A 27,529-nucleotide genomic window follows, 5' to 3' on the forward strand; every position below is an offset into this window, starting at 1 on the left:
TTGGAGGGGACTCAAATTTATCCTTTGGGGCTTTGGTGGTCTTGGGACCTCAAGCTCATGAAGACCCGATGGTGGATTTTTTATCCAGAAAAATGATAGACTGTAGACTTATCAATGTAAACCTAATTAAGTACAAGCCAACTTGGTGGAACATATGTACCAGGAATGATATGGTGTCTAAGAGGATGGATATATTTCCTATGGAAGAAGAGTTAACAGGTAGAATCCCTATGTTTTGTCAGTGGATTAGGGCTAGTGGTGACTCTAATCACCATCTAGTGTTTTTATAATTAAAATGTGGTAATTGAAAACTGGGTAGATCTTATAAGTTCAATCCTTAATGGCTGAAGGAAGAAAGTTATGCTCAACTCATTACAGATACCTAGACTCCTTATAATCAATATTCAGTGCCCCCAATTTCCCAACAATCTATGGAAAATATAAAAAATGAAAAACAAGCTTCAATTCAATGGGCTATTCAAAAGAAGGCTAGGGACGAGGAAAAAAATAACTCTATAGAAGAAGATATGGAGAGAATGGAGTCTCCTAAAGGATGTGGATATGAATATGAGGAGGAAATTGGTAGGATAATGGAGTTGGGAGCATAAAAAAGAAGGTTAGTGCTTGATAAGGAGGAACAATGAAGACTTAAGAGTAGGGAAGTATGATTAAAAAGCGGATATGAAGATTCCAAGTTTTTCCAAAACTGTGCAAGAGGTCAAAATAATATAAATTCAATATGGGAAATGATAAAAGTAGAGGGAAGTAAAGCTAATACTTTTGAAGAGATCATGATGTTGGGGAAGGATTTTTTCAAAAACCTTTGTAAAGTGCCAGAGCAAGTTACAATAGTAGATGCGATCTGGGTCGCTCAATTTTTCCCGAGGTTCGTGGAGGAAGAAGATGACCAAAACTTGATGGCTTTGATATCCAAAGGTGAACTGGAAGATGTTATTAAAGCTATGCAAAAGGACAAAAATCTAGGGCTAGATGGATGGATTGCGTAATTTTATCAGGGTTTTTTGAAATGATTGGAGATAATATGCTTCGTGTGGTTGAATGCTCTCGTAAAGTGGGAATATTTACGAACCCTTCAACACAAAATTCCTAGATTTGATTCCAAAGGTGGACATTCCACAAAACTTTGAAGAGTATAGGCTGATCTCTTTATGCAATTCCATATATAAGATCATTGTCAAAATAATTGCAGTATGACTTTGACCTATTCTATCCAGGAGTATCTCCAGAGAACACTTTGTTTTTCTTGAAGGATTCCAATTTCACGAAGTTATTGGGGTAGATCAAGAAGGTACGCACACCATCAAAACCTAGAATATGAAGGGTATCATTTCAAAAATTCATTTTTCCAAAGCTTATAATCGAATCAATTGAATTTATCTGTGCATGGTTTTGACTCACCTAGGTTTTGAAATCCCTTTTATCATTTGGGTTATGGGATATATTACTAATGTATCCTTTTTAGTCTTGATAGACATGTTTGCTTCCCCTTTTTTTCACTCTCAAATAAGTATGAGGCAAGTTTTCCATTGTCTCCTCCCCTCCTTTTCTTGTTAGCAGATGAAGGGTTGAGCAAGCTATTTTTGGTATCCAAGTGGAGGGGTGATCTATAGGGTATAGGAGTAGCATCTAATTTGTTCATCACTCACCTTATTTTTGTGGATGACATTATGTTTTTTAGCAATGGTTCCAGATAGGACTTAGAGAGTCTAAAGGATTCCCCATTTCTCTTTCAGAAAGTAATAGCCATGATCCTTAATGCATAAAAATCATCACTGGCATATGAAGGTCTATGATAGAGAGAAATTCATAGGGCACATATTTTCCTTCCTTTTGAGGTAAAGTCTATCAGGGAGAGATTTAAATATTTGGGGTTTTATTTAAAACTTAACTCTTATAAGAAGATCGACTAGATGTGGATTCTGGCAAAGGTGGAGAAGCGCATAAGGCATTAGAGTTTCAAATGGATTTTGAGAGCAAGAAGATTGGTCCTGATCAAATTAGTTCTTGACGCAATCCCCGTGTACTCGACTACTATCACTTGGGTTCCAAAAGGCATCGTTCAAGAAATCAGGAAGCTGCATGGGAGGTTTCTTTGGGAGGGGAATACAGAAGAATCTGTTCTCCCATGGCTCGCATGGGAAAATATATCTCTGCCAAAATCTCGGGGAGGATGGTGGCTCAAAGATCTACCTTAGTTTGGAAAACCTTTGTTGGCAAAGTCAGGTTGGAGGCTCCTCTCTGTCAATAATATCTGGACAACAATGGTGTCCAAGAAGTATATCTTCCCCCTTTCATTATATGAATGGACTAGGAAGCCAAAAAAAAGGGTCAAGAATTCACCAACCATTTGGAAAACAGTGGTTGATTCGTTTAATGTTGTTGGTGAAAATCTAGCATGACATGTCAAAAGTGGAGAAAAAATCACAATTGGCCTTGATCCCTGGGTAGGTTTCCATAAAAATTATAAACTTACACTGGAGATGGTGGCTTACTTGAATGAGAAGGGGATTGCATTTTAAGTCAGATTGTGGATGAAGGAAGGTCCTATTTCTAGTCTCAGGGGTGGATGAGGAAGATCAACTCCATCTGAATGGGGAGTTCGCAGACATATGGAAAGAGTACATTACGACTTTTAGAAGGTCACATATCAGAATTAGAGACCATGAAGATATTCTTCGCTGGGTCCATTTTCCCTCAGTTATTTACTCACCTAAATTTGGGTATCTCTTTAAATTGAGCCTTGAATGTAGATCCAACCAGTTTGGTGGTGGAAAAAGATATGGCAACTGGCATGTCCAACCAAGTCCAGGTTGTTTCTTTGGTGCATCATTAGAAATAAAATTATGACCTGGGATAATCTCCAAAAAAGACACAAAGAGGGTACTGGCTAGTGCATTCTTTGTAAAAACATGGAAGAATCAATTTTCCATTTATTCTTGAACTGCCCATTCTCTGTAAGTATTTTTGGGATTATAAAACAATTGTTGGGATGTAAATTGGAGTGGAGAGGACTGCATTTTGGGAAGGATTGGAAATTATGGTGGGATTCAGCACACAAATTCATTCACAAGAACATCCATCCTTTACACTATTGGGGTGTCAATCTAGCTAGGAATAAAGCCACTTTTAGAGACCGTGCTTCTGCTTGAACTCTCATTGCTTCTGAAATTGCTACTATGTATGCAATTTTTCCCACAAAGGAATCAACTACTATTCCTCAAGCGGTAATTGAGGGGGAAATCAACCATCAATTTCCATGGGCATACTTTAATGGGGCATAAGCTGAAAATGGGGTGTGTGGAGTAGGACTAATCTTGTATCTCAATAGTCAACATTTTCTGAAATCTAAAGTTGGCCTAGGTAGAGGATGAAATAATTATGCAGAGCTTCTATCCTTAAAACTTCTTTTATACTAGGCTTTTGAAATGGAATGTCGTTGTCTTCAAGTTTTTTGGGACTCCTTAAACATTTTCAATTGGTTCAATGTTGTTCAAATATGTCATACCTATACTTTGTTGCCTATTCTAGAAGAGATACAAAAGTTAAAACTACCTTTTGACTTTATTTCTTGCTGCGATATATACAGGGAACAAAACACCGATGTTGACCTTTTATCTAAAGAGGGTGCTCGACAGGATTTGGGAATATGGTAGATCAATGAAAATTTAGAGGGGGAATTTCAGTCATATCAACATCAACCTTTTATTGACATATAATTTTTGCATTATGATCTATTTATATCTTGACATTGGAATGCTATTTTTTTTTCTATATGTATTTATTTTTATATAGAGTAGGACCTATAATCTGCTCTCGATACTGTATATTTTTACTGTAGATTCAAACTAATTATGTGATATGCTAAAACAAAAGGAAAGAATCCACTCTACTTATCAATGGAAACAAAAATTGATCGATGAAAAAAATAAGCAGAAAAAGAAGAATTTCAATCACACATAACACAATATTTTTCTAGGGAAAGCAACTGCTCAAAACCTCGACTATCTATATTGCATTAAACATAAGATCTGAGAAGAAAATACAATGATTATTTAACCCGAAGAATCTCTACAAAAGTACAATCTATCTCATTGCTTCACAAACCAATTCAAGCCAACACTTAGCCAAATATGATAGCATCCAAGCCCCTACTTCCTTGCACAATCCCAAAGGAAATTAACCCATATTTAATTGGGAAAATCCCTCACCATAACTGTGTAATCCATCATAGGCCTTCTATTGGTTGCATGCACAATCTGTACAACTCAGAAAATTATACAACTGATAGTACACTGTCCTTGAACTCTAATATCAACTGGGTCTTTCTCTGAACTGACATGCATGAGTTATTTTTGAGTGAATTATCGGTTATCTGATTTATCACTACATGTGAATTAAATTCGATTTAATTCACTTGACCATTCAATAGTTCCTCCAACAGTTAGAACTAGTTTAACTGAATTTAAGTCAGTTAAAATGAATTAAATAATTACAACTCAATAAGAACTCAACCTGGGCCCCTAAAATTTAGGGATCACTCTACATAACTCTAGATAGACTTTCAAATCAAATTTACTAATCCAACTAAGTCAACTTGACTTAGTTAACTGATACAAGTTGCTATGAGAATATAATTACAATTTAATTCCCAATTTAATTCAAGGAAAAATTAAATTAGGATTTTCTTGTTGCTATTTTCACCGCTCCCTCTCAACAAGAAAGGAATTCAACTCTATCCTGATCCATTTCCTTTGGAATGTTTTACATCCAACACTTTTAACTGTTGTTATTGGTACTACAACATCTGCAACCAAAAATAATCTAAAAAAATAAACTGAATAAACTGTGTCTGCAACTGTCTACTGGGAAAACTGTGCTGCTACTGACTCTGCTGCTGAGCCTCCTACACTGCTCTCAAAACTGCTTTGCACTACTTAGTATCTGACTGACACTGATCCTCTTGCTACTAAATATTGTGGGCCCCTTTAGCAAGGTAATGATCCATGAGACAAACACACCTCAATCGAACCTGACCAATTTATGAGACTCTTGGACTAAGGTTTCATATCACCCTACCTCACACTTGGAGGTATGGCTGCGTGTGCTCCCTCTTCCCACTTGGCTCAAAATTCCCCCTATTGGAGGTCTCTACTTGAGTGTATGTCTCCACTCAGTCTCCTCTTTTCTTCTCCAATTGTGGCTACTCCACAACTTGTTGAGGCTGCATGTTGAGAGGTAATTCATGCTCCCTCTCAACCACCAAGTCTCTAACATTTTTCTTACTTCTCAAGGCTTTGCATGCATCTTGTACCTTAAGTACATACAAGTTCTTGACTCGCACACCGATCTGTTTCACCTATCCCATGGATATGTGTCCAAGGAAAACGTTTTATTTGCTAAAAATCACATCGTAGCCACGGTCTTCCAATATTGCGACAGAAACAAGATTCTTCTTTAGTCCTGGAACATACATTACATTTGTGAGTCTGAGAAGGGATCAAGACTCCTTATGAAAAGTAACTGTACTGATGCCAGTCGCGTTATACCCCCCATCATCTCTAAACTCTATGTTCTGCTTGAGGTATTTCTCCTACAAATCACTGGAGAGATCTCTATTCCCGGTCATATGGAACAAGGCACCACTGTCGAGATACCACATGATTCCCATTATAATGCTTTCCATGCATCAAATGAGTGTGAAATCACTTTCAAATTGTGAAGCTAGAGCTTCACTTGTTGTTGCTACTGCAGGCTCCTTCTTGCTTGCTTTCTTCTGTGGGAATTTCGTGGCATAGTGGCCGAACTCGTGATAGTGAAAACACTTGATGTTCAACAGGTCCTTCTTATTTCCACCCTCCTCACCTTGGGACTTCTTTCCCTTGGCTTTGTTTTCTTTGCTGACTAATGAAAATTCCTCTTCCAATTCTTTGGTTGAGGTTCCATCTCTGGTGTTCTGCCGAATCTCTTCCTGTACCAAGTTGGACCACAATGGCTCCCACTCTGGTAGCTTCTTCCTCCCATAAACCGAGTCCTAGTAGCTATGCCAACTCTTGGGAAGTCATAGAAGTGCTAGGCTCACCAGATTGTCTTTTGCAATAGTAACCCCGACACTTATAAACTCATCTTGACATTGGGTGAACTTTGACAAGTACTTCAAAATTGAGTCACCCTTCTCCATCTTGATCTTTCTGAGCTTGTCCTTTAGTGCTAGCTTCCTATGGTCACTGCTATTTTAAAACAGGTCCATCAATGCCTTTCACATTGAAAATGGAGTTTCCTTACCATCGAGATTCAAGACAACATGATCTTGAACTCCTTCTAGGATAATCCTTCTCAACTTTGCCACACACTTTCTCCATTCAACCAGATATTTAGCATCAGATGTTGGTGGCTTTAGGATATCATGATCTATGAATTCCTTTAGCCTGTTGTCTTTCAACATTTCCTCCATCATGTCCTTCCAATCTATGTAATTCGAGTTTCCCTCTAGGGCATAATAAATTTTCAAACCATAGAATGAAATCCTGCTGACTCTGAAGTATGAAACTGCAAAGTCGTTTTCACCCGCACAACAAACTCGTATTTTACTCCTTTATAGCGACTCCAACTCTGATGCCATGTATATTTTTAATATAGATTCAAATTAATTATGTGATATGATAAAACAAAAGTCATGAATCTACTCTACTCATCAGCGGAAATAAAAAATGATCGATGAAAACACTAAGCAAAAAAGGAAGACTTTCAATCGCACATAACACAATATTTTTATGGGGAAAGCAACTTCTCAAAACCTTGACTATCTATATTGCATTAAATAGAAGACATGAGAAGAAAACAAAATGTTTGTTCAACCTAAACAATCTCTGCACAAGTACAATCTACCTCACTGTTTCACAAACCAGCTCAAGCCAACGCTTAGCCAAATTTGCTGCCTGCCAAGCCCCTACTTCCTTGTGCAATCCCTAAGGGAATTAACCCATATTTAATAGTGAAAATAGCTCACCACAACTGCATAATCCATAATAGACATTCTACTGATTGCATGCACCATTTGTACAACTTGGAAAATTATACAACTAATAGTACACTGTCCCTGAACTCTAATCTCAATTGGGTCTTCCTATAAACTGACATTCATGTGTTATTTTTGAGTGAATTATCTGTTATCTGATTGATCACTGCATGTGAATTAAATCCAATTTAATTCACTTGACCACTCACTAGTTCCTCAAATAGTTAGAAATAGTTTAACTGAATTTAACCTACTTAGATTGAATTAAATAATTACAACTCAATAAGAACTCAACCTGGCCCCCTAAAATTTAGGGATCACTCTACATGACTCTAGACGGACTTCCAACTCGAATTTACTGAGCCAACTAAGTCAGCTTAACTTAGTTAACTCTTATAAGTTTCTAGGAGAAAAGAATTACAATTTAATTCCCAATTTAATTCTAGGAAAAATAAAATAGGATTTTCTTGTTGCTATTTTTAACATTTCTTGTTGCTATTTTTAACATTTCTTGTTGCTATTTTTAACATTTCTTGTTGCTATTTTCAACAGGTACTCATATACTCTTAGACAGATCAATCCTAGGGGTTATTGTTATACTTTTCAGGAGGATAGATTGATAGTATTATCATGATCTATGGGCTTGCTGTTTTTTGTTATGGGCCCGTTTTTGTTTTCTTTCTTATGTTGGATTGGAAGGAGGAATGCATTATGCATGCATGAATGCAACTTTTTATCTCTTAATAAAATGTTACAAATTTTTTGTGGAAAAAAAAAGGGTTATAAAACTAATACATATATATATGTATATATGTATATATATAAAACAAACATTAAAAAATAAATAAAAACACATTAAAGAAAACAAATATAAATATATATTGAAAAAAATTAAAAAAATACATTGAATTTAAAATAAATAAATAAATAAAAAAACATTATAATAAAAAGGGATGGTAGGAGGGGGAGGGATTTTACTCAATCCAAAGAAATGGTTGAATTAAAATTCTCTCGGGGTCTTGGAAGGAATTCTAATAACCAAACAAAGATGTATGGACTCCTACAAGGACTAAGCATAAGTAAAGATAAAGGTGCGAAAGATATCATTGTTTTAGGTGATTCACTGCTCACTATTCAGTCCCTTAATAATGAGAATAATCTGAAAGATATTCCCTTGGATTGGTGCTCCAAAGGATCAAAACATTGGGTTATTTTTTTCAATCCAAGAAGCTCTATTAATTCTCAAAGCTAACAATGAGGAAGCAACTCTTCAAGCTAATAAATCCTGATCCTTGGAAGAGACCATGTTAGAAATCAATGAATTTAAAAGACTTTGTCCAATCCCCTAAGTGCTTATGGTAACATTTGTTTGGTTTCCACCTTGGTCCTTTCATTATACAAACATGGGTCACCGTAGAATTAATATTAATACATACCCCCTTCCCCAAAACCATTTTCTATGTACCACATTGTAAGTTACCACCTTTAGAATTATGTAGATTGCAATAAGGTTTAGTCTTATGTTATCATTCTCATCACCCTTGATGTGGCAAATATTGTGAACCGCCGCCATGCAGTGGTAATGATATTATTCTTACATGCTTGGGTTAACTACGTTCCTTTCCCGTAGACTTTAAATCACCCTCCTCTTAGGATAATGATGGATCTCTTTGATAGATGTACTAAGAAATTTAATGCCAATATATCGTGAATTATGCGAATTAATAGGGGAATTAATGTTAAATTTGAGTTGAGCCCTGCTCTAGTTGCATTCATGCTTGTGTGCACATATTCTCCTACTTTGTTCGATCAAAAGTATGTGAATTTGGTTTTGGTGCAGTGTTGGGTTTCAAGTGTGGCGTTAAAGAGGTCAATTTTCTGGTAGCTCTGTGAAGAGATTTTCTTTAGATTATTGCTTCCCCATATCTATGGGTTGAGTTCGTGGGTTCCTCACTCTAGTTCATGGGAATTTTGGAGGTCAGGGCTCTCTGGCTTGAAAGCCACCTCGACATTGCTTGGGCTCCCTTTCCTAGTTGACATCAGTTTGGCTGGGGCTCTAATTCAAGAAGGCACATATTTGTTTCTTGTTTGCATTTTGATTTTCGGAAATCTTCTTAATTTGGATGGTAATTCCAGAAGCCTAGGCTGGCCTCTCGGGGTTCTGAGTAGTAACTCATTCCAATTAAGAATTCCTAAGGCTTCGTTAGATGATAACCCAACAACTCAGTGGTCCTTTAGAGCTTTGTGTTTGTCTTTGGTTCAAGGAAGGAAATGTACAATTGAGTTCCCTACCACTCAGTTGAATGATTCCTAATTTCCTCATCAGAGACATCTGAAAATTCATACCCTGGAAAAGATGAATTGGAAGAATTAATCTCTTAATTCCATTGGACCAACTTTTAAGACTCTATGGGGTTTATCAGGTGGTTTCCCTTTGCTCTTTGTTTTTGTCGAAACTCTAGTTAGTGTTCCCTCATGAACTTAGATTATAACTCAGAAGACTCCTCAATAGCCAAACTCTGCTTTCATTGTCTGTCAACACATGAAGCCCTCCACAAGGAAGATTATGATTTGTAGGTGAAATTTTTCCAAATGTATCACACTCAGGTGGAACAAACTGAGAAATTATTAGTTCTCCAGAATTATATATCTTGCCAGACTGATGAAGTAGATGTGCTCCGAAATATAATTATGGAACTCAAATTGAGTAGTGAAACTCCTATAGGCACTAGCCAAAATCAAGAGGAGTATGGAAAGAGGGAAATTGATCTAAATCGACCAATGACGAAGAATGATTAAGCTGAAGGATCACTACTACAAGGGTCTTTTGTTCCTTTTTTGTAATCGAATGTAATAGGGTCTACAGTTAGTCTCCTGGGTCTTACTATGTAAAGGGCCTGTAATACTTTTTTTCTCTAGTTAGTTATGAATATGTTGATGTAACCCTCATGTATTTTTTGCAACCAGACGCAAACTAAATAACAAAATACTCATTTTTGTGTAAAAAAAACATTATAATATATATATATATATATATTTTTTAAATATTAAAAATAAAAAACAAAAATTCATGGGGTTCCACCCGACCCCAGTGCCAAAGGGCTGTGGGAAGGGTGGTATGGATGGCACGCAACCCCTACCACCTTGCTTGGAGTCCTTTGGGGATGGGACAGGGTGGCCACCCCCATGAATTTTTTGCTTTTGTTTTTAAGTTTTAATTTTTTAATTATAATGTTTTTTTAACGTTTTTTTATAATAATTTTTATAAATTCTTATATCTATATATATATATATATATATATATATATATATATATTTGTAAACTTTTATTATTTTTTTATTTTATTTTAATAAATTTGGATTCTAACATGCTTATAATGTTTCAATTTTTTATTTATTTATTTTTCCTTTTTTTTTTTTGTTAAATATATATATTTTTTTTCCAATTTTTGTTTTTTGTTTTTTTGTTTTTTTCCCTTTTGTTTTAAATTAATTTTTGTTTATTTTCAAATTATTTTTTAACAATTTTATTTTTTTTAGTTAAACATGTTTTAATCTTTTTTTTTTTGTAATTTTACTTAAAATTTTATTTGAATCATTATTTTTGATTTTTTTTTCAAATGTTATTATCTTTGGACATTAAATTCTTAAAAAATTCATAAATTTGCTAGTTTTAAACACTTTTTATTGATTTTTTCATAGAAATCCCCTTTTCAAATTATTTTTTAACAATTTATTTATTTATTTATTTTTATCTTGATTTTTTTTTGGTTAAACATGTTTTAATTTTTTTTTTGTAATTTTACTTAAAATTTTATGTGAATCATTATTTTTTATTTTTTTTCAAATGTTATTATCTTTGGACATTAAATTCTTAAAAAATTCATAAATTTGCTATTTTTAAACACTTTTTATTGGTTTTTTCATAGAAATCACCTATTTAACATGTTAACTTTAGCGAAAAGGTCCGAGAATAAGTTTTTTTCTTTTTTGGTCAATGAAATTTATTCTATTAGATTTCCATTAAAACAAGGAGTACAAAAGGTGTCTCTACAACCCCCATTACCTCATTCCGACCACACTTGTTGGCATTGGGGGCCAGAGGATGCCACAGATAGACCTTTACATGCATTATTTCTGCCAGGCTTAAAAGCCATACATCGCACAAAGGAGACAAAAAGAATAAAAATACTAACAATAACATATCAAGGAGGAGGATGGGGGGGAAGTACATGGGGAGAAACATAATAACCAACACATTCATGCATGTGGAAGTCGATGTGTTCCACGAGCTTCCAAATCGCGAAGATGATCATTATTTCGGTGATGGCTCCATCGAAGGATGTCCAACTGTTCCAAGATATCTTTTTGGTTGAATTGAATGTCGTTCATATATGCGACCAATTCATTGCAGTCCCCATACCTGTGATCATGAATAATATCCATGTTGGCCTGGATGCCTCTCAGCTGCTCCGTTATAGAGTCCAAGGAGTCTAAAGCAACTATACGACATGGAGAAAGGTTCAAAGTGTGGGACACCTCAATTTCACATTCCATACTTGCAAAATTTCCAGAGGAAGAGATGTGGATGTGGGCTAGACGACTAGAATTGAAGTGATGTTCACCCCCATGATGTGGCCTCCCTCTTTGACGTTACATAGCCCTTGAACCTGAAGGACTTAGAAACAAGGTCCTTAAGCGATCCCCAAACCTCCTGGCTGGATAGAAGTAGGAACATCGACTAGTAGAACATTGAAACTTTCCTTTCTTGAAAATGGTAAATACCACATAGGGAGAGGTTCTGTAATAGGCGGAGATAGACTTCCCCGAAACAAAGCAATTTCCAAGAATAAACATGTCACTGAAGCCCATAGTCACCCAAATGCTAAATTCCTCCACCCAATTGGTCAAAGAGTCTACCCACAAAGCACCGACCCCGAAACAACAACAACCTGAAAAACACAAGGGGCTTAAAGGGGGGCTGAATGCCCACTTGTTCAATATGCAGATGAGGGTGGCCACTAATTCTATTCCAAAATAAGGGAAAAGACAAAAACCAAGCGTGCACAAATAGAGACTAAAATCAAGAGCAATGACTAAAGTGTGATCACTTAACACCCCAAGACATAAACCCCAAAGCTCGACAAAATCCCCTTCGAAGTTCTCCCAGAGTTTACCCACAGAACTATTGACAGACCAACTGGACAAATATAAACAATGTAGCAGGGTTACCTTCTCGGTGCATAAAGGGAAGTCCACCTTGAAACTACAATCCAGATTGGGGAGAAGGTGCCTAAGTTCCCAACCAAACACTGAGCCAAGAACAAATTCTCCTCTCAGGGTTGTACCGAGGTCCCATATACTAATTTGAAAATCACAATCGATCCATTCTGATATGAGCCGACTTGCCATTACGGTGTGCCCACTGAGCCAACATCTACGTGAGCATTCATGGTCATTGTCATGATCCCTGCTATTCTCTCTCCACCCAAAATTCATCACCCAAAATACCAACAGTGGAATGAATTCCATTGCACCTATTAACATACCCGTCGTAGCTTTTGGATAATCCTCTCGACAGATGTACCAGAGTCTCGAGCTATGCATTAATGATCGCATGTCTGCCACATGGGGGAGGGGGGTGACCCCGAGGTTGTCCGGTTAACCATGTGTCTACCCCCATTGGGGGAAGAATACACATATTTTTAATTATATTTGTATGCATTTATTGTGTACTTTTTTCAAGTGTTTAAAATTATTATTTATTAGTGACAACTATTTTATGTGTATTTAAGTATTAATGAATTATAAAGAAAAAAAAATCTTAACTTAAAAATATTTATTATATTATTTATTTTAAACTTTGCAAAAAAATTTTGAAAATTCAATTATAAAAAACATTGCAAAAAACAAAATAAACACAAGCTTGAAAAACCCTTAAAAAATACATCTTAGGATGAAAAATAAGAAGAATAAAACAACTTGAAAAATGGTTAAATAACCAACATATAGAAAGAATTGTGCATACTTAGGACATAAACAAAATTTATAAAAAATATTCCCTCGAAAAAAAAAGGTTAATGCTACATCAATGCTTTTCAAAATATGCATGAAAATCACTAACATTTTAAAAAAAATATCCTTACTTAATATATCAACAAATTTAAAGAGTCATAAATAATCCCAACAAAAAGGGGTTGATGCTGCATCAACACTTTTCAAAATTGGCATGAAAATCACTAACATTTTAAAAAATGTACATACTTAATACATAATAAAATTTAGAGTGTCAAAAATAAGCCCCAAAAAAAGGTTGATGTCGCATCAACATTATTCAAAATTGGCATGAAAATCACTAACATTTATAAAATATGTACATATTTAATATAAGAAAATTTAAAGTGTTAAAAATATGCTTAAAAAAGGGTTGATTCTGCATCAACACTTTTCAAAATTGGATGATTTTTTGCAACCTCTAAAAAAAATCAGAACTTGGTACAATTCCCGTTAAGTTGGTAACTTTCTTATACTAGAACACAAGAAATAAAACAAAATTAGCTTATATAAATATAGTTAAAATGATGAGGAAACCAATCCTCAAATTTTGGTTCCAACCATTACATATACTTCAATTCTTACAAGGCTCCAAACTTGAATGAGGACACTAATAGTCTTAAGCTAATTTATGCACCAACCTGATCTGTATGAGGACTCCAATCCTCATAGGCTCCAACCTTTCCAAAATACTTCAAATAGACTTCAAAATCAGAATACTTTCAAATCTATTCTCCTAAGATTCTCCAAGAATGGCTTTCAATATTCATTCAACTTTACTTCAAAAGGATGATCAAAGATTCTCCAAGATCTGCTCCAAACACTTCAAAGATTTCTTCAAGGGCTAGTCCAAAGCATGATTCAATAAAGGCTACATGATTGCTTCACTTTCACTTCAAAAATGCTAATGTAAAGTTTCTCCAAGATTTTCTCCATGAATACTTCAAATATTACTTCAAAGGCTGAACAAAGTTTGCTCTAAAAATTCTCAAGGGATGCTCAAAATTGTCTCAAAGGAATTATCTATAATGTCTAGAAAGTATGCTCTAGGATGTATCCAAATTCTGCACTAGAATGTCTCCAAATTCTACACTAGAATGTATCCAAAGTATGCTTGAAATATGAGTCAATGGTATGTAGAAAACATAGGTTAAGGAGGGTCGAAAGTCTATCCCTTTCCTTAGGACCAAAATCAATCACATGGGAGGTTGATTCTATACCTTCGAACAGTTTGAATATAGTCACATGATGGCCAAGTTATAGGGGCGAATCTGCACACAAGAGGCTGAATCTGTCCAAGTATATGAGGTGGAATATATCCTCTTACAAGCCTAGAATCAAAGACAAATTAGGTATGTGTTGAGGCCAAATTTTAGTGCTACTAATAGGCTGAATTCAGTTCTTAAAAGGAGGTTGAGTATAGTGCCAAAATATCTAAGTTCAGATCAAAAGATAGCTACAAAACTTGCTCAGAAATATGATTAGAAGACCCACCAATAACCCTTAATCCAAAAAAGAGATAAAAGCCATAGTTTCAACCTTCAATTTGCCTCTAGGTTCATGAGACATGAACCTTATTCACTCTTTCCTAAGGCTGAATTCTTCTTTTCTTCTACTTTATTGAGTTGGTAGCCAAATGAGGAAGATGTGTCTCTTATTTATACTGATAAAGACACTCCAAACATGGCTGATTTGTCCTAGACAGGGCTAACCTGGACATAGGTAAAAACAAGTATATTTTGACTTAAAAAAGTTTATTTCTCCTCAATGGAGAGGAGTTAGAGGGAATGTAATAGCTCGTTGGAAAGGGCTTAAAGAGATATCTGAGCCTATTCCATTCTCCTCTTCATCCGATCATCCTTTGACATCAATAAAAAATGATTTCTCAACAATATCCCCCTTTGTTATTGATGGAAACATTTCTCATATACTACTCCCATTGACATTGTGCTACTACCCCTCTCATTGTGTTTGACCCCCTATCATGTTCTCCCCCTTTAACGCCAATAGAAAATGGGTGCTCTATTGGGATGTAAGAGAGATGACCCCCATCTTTTGACGAACATATTCAAATGCTTCTCAATTTAGGGGTTTTGTGAAGATGTCTGCAATCTATTCCTTAGTGTTGACATATTCCATTTTGATGTTCTTCTTTGCAAGTTTTTCTCAGAGAAAGTGGTACTTGATTGGAATATTTTTTGTCTTTTAATGCATGAATATAGTTTTTGAGAGAATGATTGCACTGGGTATTGTCACAGTAGATGGTGAGAGACTGATTTCATTCTATTTTGACATCCTTCAAGGCTTCCTTCATCCATAGGATTTTTGTACAATAGTTTGTTGTTGCTATATACTTGGCCTCAACTGTGGAGAGAGATATAGATGATTGTTTCTTGCTTAACCAAGATACAAGATAGTCTCCTAAGAAGAAAACATTCCCAGTGATGCTCTTTTTGATAATTAATGCTTCTTGTCTAGTCTATATCTATTTATGATATCAAGGTAAGATTTATTCTCTTAGGATACAATAGTCCAAAATCAAGAGTTCCATTCAAATATCTGAGTATTATTTTTACAACTAACTTTGGAGATTCTTTTGGAGTTGAATGAAATCTTGCTACCATGCTTACTGCCTGCATGATGCCTAGTCGTGAAGTTGTCAGATATAACAATGCTCCAATCATTGATTTGTAGAGAGTTGCATCTGACATAGGATATTGATTATCCTTTCTCATCTTACAACTTGTAATCATATGTGTGCTTACAATAGCACATTCTTCCATCCCAAATCATTTAAGCATATTCCTGAGATGCTTTGTTTGTGATATGAACATTCCAACTTTGGTTTGAGTTACTTGAAGTCCAAGAAAGTAATACAACTCTCCAATATTCGACATTTCAAATTCTTTTGACATCTATTAAGAAAATTTGTGACTCATTGCATCATTGTTGTTGCCAAAAATCAAATCATCCATGTACACTAGTGTGATTAATGTTGGGTCACAAATTTGTGATCATTTTGTCACCATTTTCATGATCCAAACTCATCCTTTTGATTGAATTGCCTCATTCTTTCACTCATTAATCACTCCGTTTACCATGTTTTCCTGTAAAAACACCATTATACATTTCCTTATGCTTTATTGGTTGATTAATATCAATTTTCCTTAATTTTTAATAGATTAAATAAGATTATACTTTATTTTGCTAATGATGGTATTTTTCAGAATTTCATGCAATCAGAGGATGATTCCCTGCAGTAGAATTGAAGGTTGTTATTCTTGCAGCACTCAAGGAGAAAATATGAGACCTGGATTTCATTACTATATCGCTCAATATGGTTTTATTCCATTCAAAACTTTCCCAAGGCACATGTGCAAGCCTCTAGGTCATGTTCCAAGCTTCAACCAAAATCACTAGAATTTCCGAACAATCAACTTCTGCCTCAAATTATATCATATGAAGGTAAATATAAAAAATATAAAACATTTGTTTTGTGTAGAATATCCTCATTTAGGTGAAACATGAAAATAATCCTCAAAATATGCATGATTTGGGAGATATTGAAGATTTTATGTCTGTAAAACCCATATTTCTATGTATATGATTTTCCAAATTTTCAAAATCTGTTTGAACAAATTCTTCATTTCGGAATTCAGTTCTATCATTTATGATTGATAATTTATGTATAAATAAATCCTCATGAAGAGAGTCAAGAGTTATAAAATCATTATTCTTCATATTCTTATTCTGAGCAAAGACTGTTATTTGTACTAAGGATTAAAGTTGTTGTAATACAAAGACCTCTTTTGTGACATGGTGTAGCATTTTTCCAAAGTTTCTCAGTAGTTTTCACAGCATATTACAGGAGGCCCCCCTGGTATGTGTTGTATATTTGATTTTAATTTCTTTAGTATGGATTGTTCATGTTTATATTCACTTAGTTAGTTGTTTTCATTAATTAACACACAATCTGTAAATTCATACAATCATTACTCTATTTTCCTATATTTTCCTGTAGTGATCTTGTAATTTCCTGTAATATATACTCTATTTTCATGTAATGACAAGGTTTTGATAATAAAACATTGGTTAAGAAATATGATTTAGTTAGACCTGTTTTCTTCATTAGTTATTACTATAATTTAAAGTTACTCGTTAGAATTAGTTAGAATTTGTATGCCTTAAGTAATTATTGGAGTGATGAATTGAAGGAATTTGAATTTTAAATTGAAAGTATTTATCATTGGATTGAAGTGAATTTGTTTATCAGCCTCATAACACTGGTTTCCTGAAAGATTTTTTTCCATCAAATTTTATAGGGCACTTTGACTAAACCAGTATGTTTTCAGAAATACAATTTAGTGTGATTATGTGTCTCTTTTTAAATATGCAATTTTACCTCAACTAGGTCAACAATTGAACTTAAAGTCATTGAAATCAATTTTCAGCTTAAAATAATTTTGGAAATTACCTGTCTTGAGTTGCGTTTTCTTTTCCATAGGAACCCTCAATAACTAGTTATGCATATAGAGTGCTTTCACTTCATAAGTTTACTTACCTTGGGTTGACAAATAGATGTTAATAAATATAGCCCACTATATGACTTGAAAATTAGTAGATTGTCTTTGTCCATCTTCATGTATAGGTTGCTTCCCGCAACTCCTCTCTTGAATCCCTATTATTGAAGATATTGATCAAGTCTAGCACACCAAGCTCTTGGAGCTTGTTTTAATCCATACAAGGTCTTATTTAATATATATACGAATTATTTATTTTATGATAAATCAAATCCTTATGGTTGTTCCATGTATACTTCTTCTTTTAGATCTCCATTTATAAATTCTGACTTCACATCCATATGATATAATTTGAAGCCTTTTGAACAAGTGAATGTTGAAAACATCCTTATATCCTCTAACTTGGCAACACGAGTGAAAGTATCTTCAAATTAAATTCCTTCAGTTTGAGTGTATGCCTTGCACACCAATCTTGGCTTGTTTCTGATTACTTGTTCATTTTCATTCATTTTGTTCTTGAACACCCACTTAGTTCCTATGACATATTCTTTTGGATGAGGTACTAGTTCCCATGTTCCATTCTTTTTAATTTGATTCATCTCCTCTTCCATTTCTTTTATACAATATGAATCCTTACTTGCTTGAGTTAAATCCTTTCATTCTATTTGGGATAATAGAGTGATATCACTCCTTTTTGGTTTGTTAGTCATCCTTCTTCTTGATTGTATTCTCATGTCCATATCTCTTATAATCTTTTCCTCTAGATGGTGCTTTTATAAAACTTGAAGGCTGTCTTCGATGGTGTTTGAGTTTTTTTCATCCTTTTTGACTTCTTGGTACTCCTCTTCTTTTACAACATCTTCCTCTTGATTTGTAAAGATAATATCTTCTTCATGTGATGGTTATACTTTTTTTTTTTTTCATGAAGAGCTTCATCTATATTTACATCAATTCTTTCTACCATCTTTCATAGACAATTGTTGTAGAATTTGTAGGCCTTGCTTCCTAATGAGTATCCAAGAAATATTCCTTCGTCAACACGAGAATCGAACTTACCTAGGGATTTTTCATTAATCTTCATAAAGAATTTTCTTCCAAATATTATAACATGTTTGATAGAAGCAAGCTTTCCTCTCCATAGTCCATATGGAGTTTTTTCAATGTCTACTTAGAGCTAAGCCCCGTTCATAATGTATAATGTAGAAATTATGATGTAGATTTGAAACTGCTCATGAAGTTTTAATCAAAATCACAAGACACAAACCTACTCTACTACTCCGTGAACATTAATTCCTAATATAGAAAATTTATTTTAGACATGCAATAGGAAATCACACACATGCAACAATTATTTTTCTCGGGTAAAGAAAACTACTAAAAACCCCAATGCCTTCTTGCATTAAATCAAAAGAATAGAGATATATTATGATTGCTTTTCTCAACTGAGCACACCCTGTAGGTGCATAACCTATCTCTCTGCTCACTGAAAGGATCTTACCTAGAATTAGTCAAATTTTGCCTCTACTTGAGCTCTTATTTGTGTTGTTCCTTGAGAAATTAGGCCCCAGTTATTTAGGAAATTCCTCAAATTGATTGAGCAATTCCTTTAGGCTGATCCTATGACTGATGTTCCACTTCCTTGGAATCTCCACCTTGACTAGGTAACTCGAATTCTCTACATGCACTAGATATTTTGGGCTGATTGATCAGGTAACTAGATGATCACTGAATTTGACTGAAGTTCCACTGCTTAACTGACCTTCCACTAGTTCCTTCAAAAGTTGGAACTAGTTTAATTGAAAACAATCTAAGATAACTAACCTTGATTGCTACAAATTAGAAATCACACATGCATAATTGAACTCCAACTCCTCCAACAAGAATTTATTGAGTAAATTGGGTAAAAAAATCAATGTCACACAAGTTAACATCATCCAAGTTGTCTGTTGATGTGAAAATTCGAATTTTCTCAATTTAATCAAGGAAACATTAAATTGAGAATTTCTTGCTGCATTTTTCAACACTCCCTCTTAGCAAGAAAGGGATTATCAACAAACCCTATCATGCACCTGTGGAACTCGAACTTCCCTCTTGAAAATTCCTTTGTCAAAATTTTAGCATCTCGTTCCTCTTTCACAATGTATTGCAACAAAATTATCCGCCTCTGCACACAATCTCATAAATGGTGATACCAAATATCTATATGCTTGGATAGATCATGAAAAAAAAGATTCTCATAGAGCTTGATGCAACTATAATTATCACAGTAGATCACAATTGTATCCATCATCTGACCAAACAAACCAACAAGTATCTTTCTTATCCAGATCACCTCATATGCTTCTTGACTTGCAACCATATATTATGCTTTTGCCGAGCTGAGCGCCACAGATCTTTGCTTCCTGCTATACTAGTAAACTTCTGCAGACCCAACACTGCAAATTCCACCTAATGTACTATTTTGGTTTGATGGACTTCCCTCCCAATATGCATATGTGAAGCCACACAACTTCACTCCCTCTGTTCGTCTGTACCATAGTCCAAACTGGGTAGTGCTTTTGAGGAACTGTAGAACATGCTTAACTGCCCTCCAAAATAATTTGGTTGTCCTAACCATATCTTGGCTCAGTTGGTTGACTACATATCACATATTTGGTTGTGTTTTCACATGATACATCAATGGATCCACTGCCTGCTAATAAATGGTAGCATCCACTTCTTCACCTGAAGTGGTATCTTCCTTCCTAGTTGGTCCCTAGAGGTGTCTCCATGGGTTTGCAACTTTCCATGCGAAACCTCTGTAGTATCTCATTTGCATATTTTCCTTAAGAGACAAACAGTTCCCCATCGCCTTGCCATACTTCCAACCCGAAGAAGTAGTGCATGAGACCCATGTCCTTCATTTCAAACTCTCTCGTAAGGTCCTCCTTGGAAGATTTGATCAACTGCTCATCACGAGTTAAAATAAAATCATCAAAATATAAGATAATAATGAGAAATTTACCTTCTAACAAGGTATGATAGAGGTTGCATCCACCTCACTTTTGGTGAAGCCCAAAACAGTGAGATAGCTATCGATCTTGGTGTACCAAGCATGGGGTGCTTTCTTTAGACTGTACAATGCTCACTTGATTCTGCACACATGAGACTCCCAATCAAAAGTATCAAAGAATTATAGTTTCTTGATGTACACCCCTCCTCAATAAATCCATTGAGAAATGTTGTTTTTACATCCATTTGGTGGATCTTCCACCCCATCTGCGCAACCAGAGATATAATTGATCTAATGGATGAGTACCTTGCTACAAGAGAAAAGGTCTCTTCATAGTCAATCCCTTCAACTTGAGAGTACCCCTTGACCACAAATATGGCCTTGTAATTCTCTATGCTTCTGTCTGCTTCATGATTCACCTTGAAGATCCATATCCAATCCACAACTGATTTATATGCTGGTCTTGGGACCACTTGACAAACACTATTATTTACAATGGATTCATATTCCTCCACCATTGCATCAACCCATACAAGTTTCTCTACTCCTTCCTCGAAAGAGGATGGTGAAATCTCTATAAGCTCATTCATTAGAGCCATGTATCTAGTGTACTGATTACGTGAACTTGTCTTCCTATGCTGATTTGAAGGATCACCCACATTCTCCCTCACATATTGCACAACTCTTTCAACTTCACTAATTATTTTTATTCTTTCTTTGGATGGTTATGATTGAGTGCATGTCTCCACTCTCCGCTCCTTAATTTGTGGATTCTATACAACTTCTCGAGGTTCCTCCTTTAGAACTAAAAGATCCTCTTCTGGTGGGATATGAAGCTCCCTCTCAAGAGAGCACCACATGGATTTATCCCCATCAAATTTTACATCCATTCGCACAACTGTCATTCTGAGGGATGACAAGTACACATGGTAGATGTGGGGAGTTTCTATGTAACCCACAAATACCCTCAATTCTACTGTTGAATCTAGCTTCTTCCTTGATTATTTGGAGACATGGAAGTAAGGCTCCAAAATTCTTGAAGTGCGACACATCCAACTTCCTCCTCAAGAAATCCTCCTCCAGTGTAATCATGCATAGAATCCTATGAGGACTATGATTATGCAAATAGATTACTATGTTTCATTCCTTAGGCCACAAATGAAAAGGTAGGCCTTGGTCATGGAACATCACCCTCATTACTCCCATAATGATACAATTATTTCTCTCATCCACCCCACTTTGATTTGGATTGTGGGGTGCTGTAAACTCTCGTTGAATGCCTTCTTTCACACATAAATTTTTAAATTCATTCAACACTTAGTCACCTCCATTATCGCTCCTGAGAGCCTTCACCTTCTTGCCAATTTCTTTCTCAACCAGGCCTTGAATTCTATGAACTTGGAGAATGTCTCATCTTTATTTGCATGAAGAAGATCTAGCACTTCCATGAGAAGTCATCAATAAAAATGACAAAATATTTGTGCCTGGTAGTGGATGCTGTTGATAAAGGTCCACAGACATCAGAGTGGATCCTTTCAAGAACTGCATGTGATTTTTTGTCCTGATCATGGAATGTGGATTTCGTGTACTTCCCAAAAGTACATCCTTTGCATACATCTTGCTGCTTAAGTGCTCCTTTTGGAAGGCCTGTGGTTATTTTCTTCATGATCTTCAGGGTGCCATGACGCAAATGGCCAAGTATTCTATGCCAAAGTTCACTGACATTGCGACTTTTCACCTTCTTCGCCTTTGTGCTTAATGCAACAAAGTCTTCCACATCTAGCTTATACAGGTTCTTAACATGAACCTTGATTTGCTTCACTTGTCTTGTGGCTATGTGTCTCAGGAATGCTTTTCCTTTGCTGAAGATCACATTAAACCATGGTCTTCCAAAACTACAACATAGATGAGATTTTTATTTAGGCCTCGAATGAACATGACATCCTTGAGCCTGAGGGGGGATCCTGACTCCCTCTTAAAGGTGATTGTACCAATCCCAGTTGTGCTATACCTTCCATCATCCCCCATCTCGATGTACATCTAAAAATCATTTTTTTCCATGTCACTGAAAAAGTCTCTACACCCTGTCATGTGGAACGATGCACCTGAGTCCAAGTACCACACGCTCCCATCACTGTGCTCACCATGCATGCAATAAGCATGAAGTCAAGCTCAAAATATGAAGCTACGACTTCATCTTCTCCTCCTCCCGAGGTATTTTTTCTTTCCTTCTTGTGTGGACACTTCGTGGCATAGTTACCAAATTCATGACAATGGAAGCATTTAATTTTGGACAAATATTTCTTCTTTCCCCCTTGAATGGATTCTGGTTTGGATTGAGATTTATTCCTTTTTCCCTTCTTTTCCTTTCCATCCAAAGGAAAGTTTTCTTTATCCTCTCCCTTGGATGAAGTCCCATCTCTGGTATTTCGCCTTATTTCCTCCTGTACCAAATCAGAACATAAGTTTTCCCAATTCGACAATTTCTCCCTCCCATTCACAGAATCTTGATAGCTATGCCAGCTCTTGGGAATACCTAGAAGGGATAAGATTACCAAGTATTCTTCAGGTACAGTAAAATTGCTCAGATACAGCGGAATTGTTTCATTCTTCTGCATCGTGATACTTCGAAGTTTATCTTTGAGCTCTAGCTTCCTGTGGTCACTATTATTCTCGAACAATTTTGTTCGTTTTTTCCACATTGTGAACAAAGTTTCTTTTCCATGGAGATTTGAGACAATGTGATCCTGTACTCCCTCCAAGACTATTATCCTCACCTTGGCTACATATTTCTTCCATTGAGCAAGGTTCTGGGCATCAAATGCTTTTGGTTTTGCAACATATGAATTGATGTATTCTATCAATCCATTTTCATCCAATACTGCCTCCAAGAAATCCTTCCATGCGACAAAATTATAGGTGCCTTCCAAGGCATACTGTAGCCTTAGTCCATTGAAGGTCATATTCTTAGCTCTGAAGAAATCCTGCTGCAATGAGATCTAAAATTGAAGCTCGTGAGAAACAACTTCAAATTCCTGATCTAGTGTGAATCTTGCTCTAATACCATGTAGAAATTACAATTTAGATTTGAAACTACTCATGAATTTGTAACCAAAATCAAAAGACACAAACCTACTCTACTGCTCCACAAACATTAATTCACAATCTAGAACAAATTTTTTAGATATGCAATAAAAAATCACACACATGTAACAAGTACTTTTCCTAGGGAAAGAAAACTGTTAAAAACCCCAATGCCTGCTTGCATTAAATCTGAAGAATAAATACGTATTACAATTTCTTTTCGCAACTGAGCACACCCTGCAAGTGCATAACCTATCTCTCTGCTCACAGAAAGGCTTTGACCTAGACTTAGTCAAATTTTTCCTATGCTTGAGCTCCTATTTCCTTGCACTATTCCTTGAGAAATTAGGCCCCTATTATTTAGGAAATTCCTCAAATTGATTGCACAATTCCTTTAGACTAATCTTATGACTGCATGCAACACCTATACACTTAAGGCTAGTGTACAACTGATGTTACACTGCCTTGGAATCTGCACCTCAATTGGGTAACTCAAATTCTCTACATGTGCTTGATATTTTGGGCTTATTGAATAATTAATTGAATGATCACTGAGTTTGACTAAATTCCCACTACTTAATTGGCCTTCCACTAATTCCTCCAAAAGTTGGAACTATTTTAACTGAAAACAACTTGAAATAACTGACCTTGATTGCTACAAATTAGCAATCACACATGCACAACTGAACTCTAACTCCTCCAACTCAAATTTACTGAGTAAAATGGGTAACACAAGCCATGTCACACAAGTTAACATCATCTAAGTTTTCTGTTGATGTGGAAATTCGAATTTTCTCAATTTAATCAAGGAAAAATCAAATTGAGAATTTCTTGCTACATTTTTCAACATATACTGCTTCCCCAATTACCTACTTCCAAAATTTGACAGGTAATTTAGCTTCCAATAACATTGTTCTTGTAGTCTCTTGTACAAATCTGTTCTTTCTTTCTACCACTCCATTTTTTTGAGGAGTTCTAGCAATAGAAAATTTCCTCTTGATTCCATGCTTTTCATAGAACTCATTGAATTCTCTTGAACTGAACTCTTTACCTCTATCTGATCTTAAGCATTTTATCTTCAAATCACTTTCATTTTCAATTGTTGCTTTGGAAATTTTAAAACAATATAATGCTTCTGACTCATGTTTAATGAAAAATACCAAAGTCATTCTAGTATAATAATCTATGAATAACAAAAATTATCTTTTTCCTTGCAGTGGTAGAGTTCTGGATGGCCCACACATATCTATATGAATGATTTCCAGAGGCATCGATGTTGAGCGTTCCTTTGAATTGAAACTGGTCCTGGTTTGCTTTCCATGTTGACAAGGTACACAAACATCATTTTTTGGATTTGAGATTTTGGGGATATCTCTTACTACTTGAGTTTTGTTGATCTTCACCAAGTTGTTAAAGCTTAGATGTCCCAAACGTTTGTGCCACAACCAAATTTCATCTAATTGACTCATGAAACATTTTTCCTTTTGAATTACATTGAGAATTTATACATTATCTTTCATTCTTACCCATTTCACCCTAAAGTTGATCTCCTTATTTCACAGTCCTTGGCACGTAAAATGAGATCATGTCCTTGATCACACACTTTGTTGACACTCATAATATTATGCTCGAAACCTTCAACATACACACATTGTGTGATTTTCCCTTGCCATTATCAAGACTCACTGTGCCTACTCTAGTAATTTAAACAGATCTATTATCTCCAAAGGTCATATTTCCATCATTTTCTTTCCCTAATGAGATGAACTTTTTCTTGTCACTTTTCATGTGCCTAGAACATCCACTATCTACAGACCATTGGCCTTCCTTTTTCTTGTCATACATAACTAGACCACATGTTTCAAGGGAAAATTCTTCGGTCTTCTTTCTCCAAACTCTTTCTCTTGGCTTCAATGGAAAATTTTGTGTTTCATGGCCTAGATTGTCGCATATGTAACAATCTAGGTTATACTTTGAGAGAGGAGAAAAGGAATTATAGGTTTTGAATTGATATTTCCTCTTGATGTCAACAATATTTTTTTGTTTATTACCCCAATATGCCTTACAATATTTTTCCTGATAACCAAAATTTTTACAATAGAAATAATTGCCAAGGAAAATGGTTTGATACCTATTGGTGTAGTCTTGCATTGATGAAACATTCCTTTCATAGAGGGACTGCTTCTCATTTATTGTATGAACTTTGTTTTTTGTATAATTATTGAGATGAGGTCTTTTAATGACATCAACAAAACTTATAGGATTTTCTTCATGATGACCATTGGTGTCTCCATGCAAATTAGAGGGTCTTCCTATATATCCAAGTCCATAATTTGTTGAGAAGTTCTAGCTACATAAATTTTCCTCTTGATTCCACGTTTTTACAATAACTCATTGAATTCTCTCGAGTAAAGTCTCCACCTCTATCTAATCTTGAGCATTTGATAATCAACTAACTTTCATTTTCAACTATTGCTTTGAAATTTGTAAAACAATCTAATGCTTCTAAATCTTGTTTAATGAAAATTACCAATTTCATTCTAGTATAATCATCTATGAATAAAAAAAGTACTTTTCTTCTTACACTGTTGGAGTTCTTGATGGATTGTACACAACTATATAAATGATTTCTAGAGGCATTGATATTGAGCATTCCTTTGATTTGAAATTGGTCTTGGTTTTATTTCCATTTTGACAAGGTACATAAACATAATTTGTTGGTTTTGAGTGTTTGGGGATATCTCTTACTACTTGAGTTTTGATGATATTCACCAAGTTTTTAAATCTTAGAAGTCCAAGATGTTTGTTCCACAACTATCTTTCATCTAATTGACTCATGAAACATTTTTTTTTGAATTTTAAGAATGTATACATTATCTGTTATTCTTACCATTTTCCCACTAGTTTTTCTGAAGATGATATCCTTATTTCACAGTCCTTGGTATGAAAAATGAGATCATGTCCTTAATCAAACATTTAGCTGAAACTCAGAAGATTATGCTTGAGGCTTTCAACATACAACACATTTTTTTCTTTTCCCTTGCCATTGTCAAGGCTCACTGTTCCTACTCCAGCAATTTTAGTAGATCCTTTTATTTTCCTAATGAGATGAAAATTTTATTGTCACCTGTTAAGTGCCTAGAAAATCCACTATTTACAAACCATTAAATTTCGTTGTTATGGGCATACATAATAGACCACATATACGAGGAGTAGATTCTTCAATCTTCTTTCTCCAAACTCTTTCTCTTGGATTCAATAGACTATTTTGTGCTTCATGGCCTAGATTGTTGCATCTGTAACATTCCAAGCTATAATTTGAGAGAGGAGCAAAGGAATTATAGGTTTTGACTTGATATTTCCTCTTGACGTCAACCCTGTTTTTTGTTTATTAGCTCTATATTCATTACAATGTTTTTCTTGATGATCAAAATTTTTGTAATAGAAACAATTTCCAAGTAAAATGGTTTGATACCTGTTGGTGTAGTTTTGCCTTGATGAGACATTCCTTTTGTAGAGGTACTTATTCTCATTTCTTTGATGAACTTTGCTTTATGTATAATTATTGAGATGAGGTCCTTTACCGACATCAACAAAACTTCTAATATTTTCTTCATGATGACCACTGATGTCTCCCTGAGAATTGTTGAAGGAAATGTAACTAGGTTCAGTTTTCATTATGACTTGTAATTATAAGAGAAGAAACAAAATGAAGTATTATTATTCCTTGCATCATGGGTTTCATGAGAAAGATGTGTTTATCATAGGTCAAAGACTTCTTCTTAATGTCTTTAGGATTTCTTATCTCAACATAAGTATTATAGAAGTCATGAGGTCAAAGAT

The sequence above is a fragment of the Pinus tabuliformis genome, chromosome 2_1 (genome assembly GCF_031772625.1).
Source record: "Pinus tabuliformis cultivar Carrire ecotype Pingquan chromosome 2_1, CPIR1, whole genome shotgun sequence".
In the NCBI taxonomy this organism is placed as follows: Eukaryota; Viridiplantae; Streptophyta; class Pinopsida; order Pinales; family Pinaceae; genus Pinus; species Pinus tabuliformis.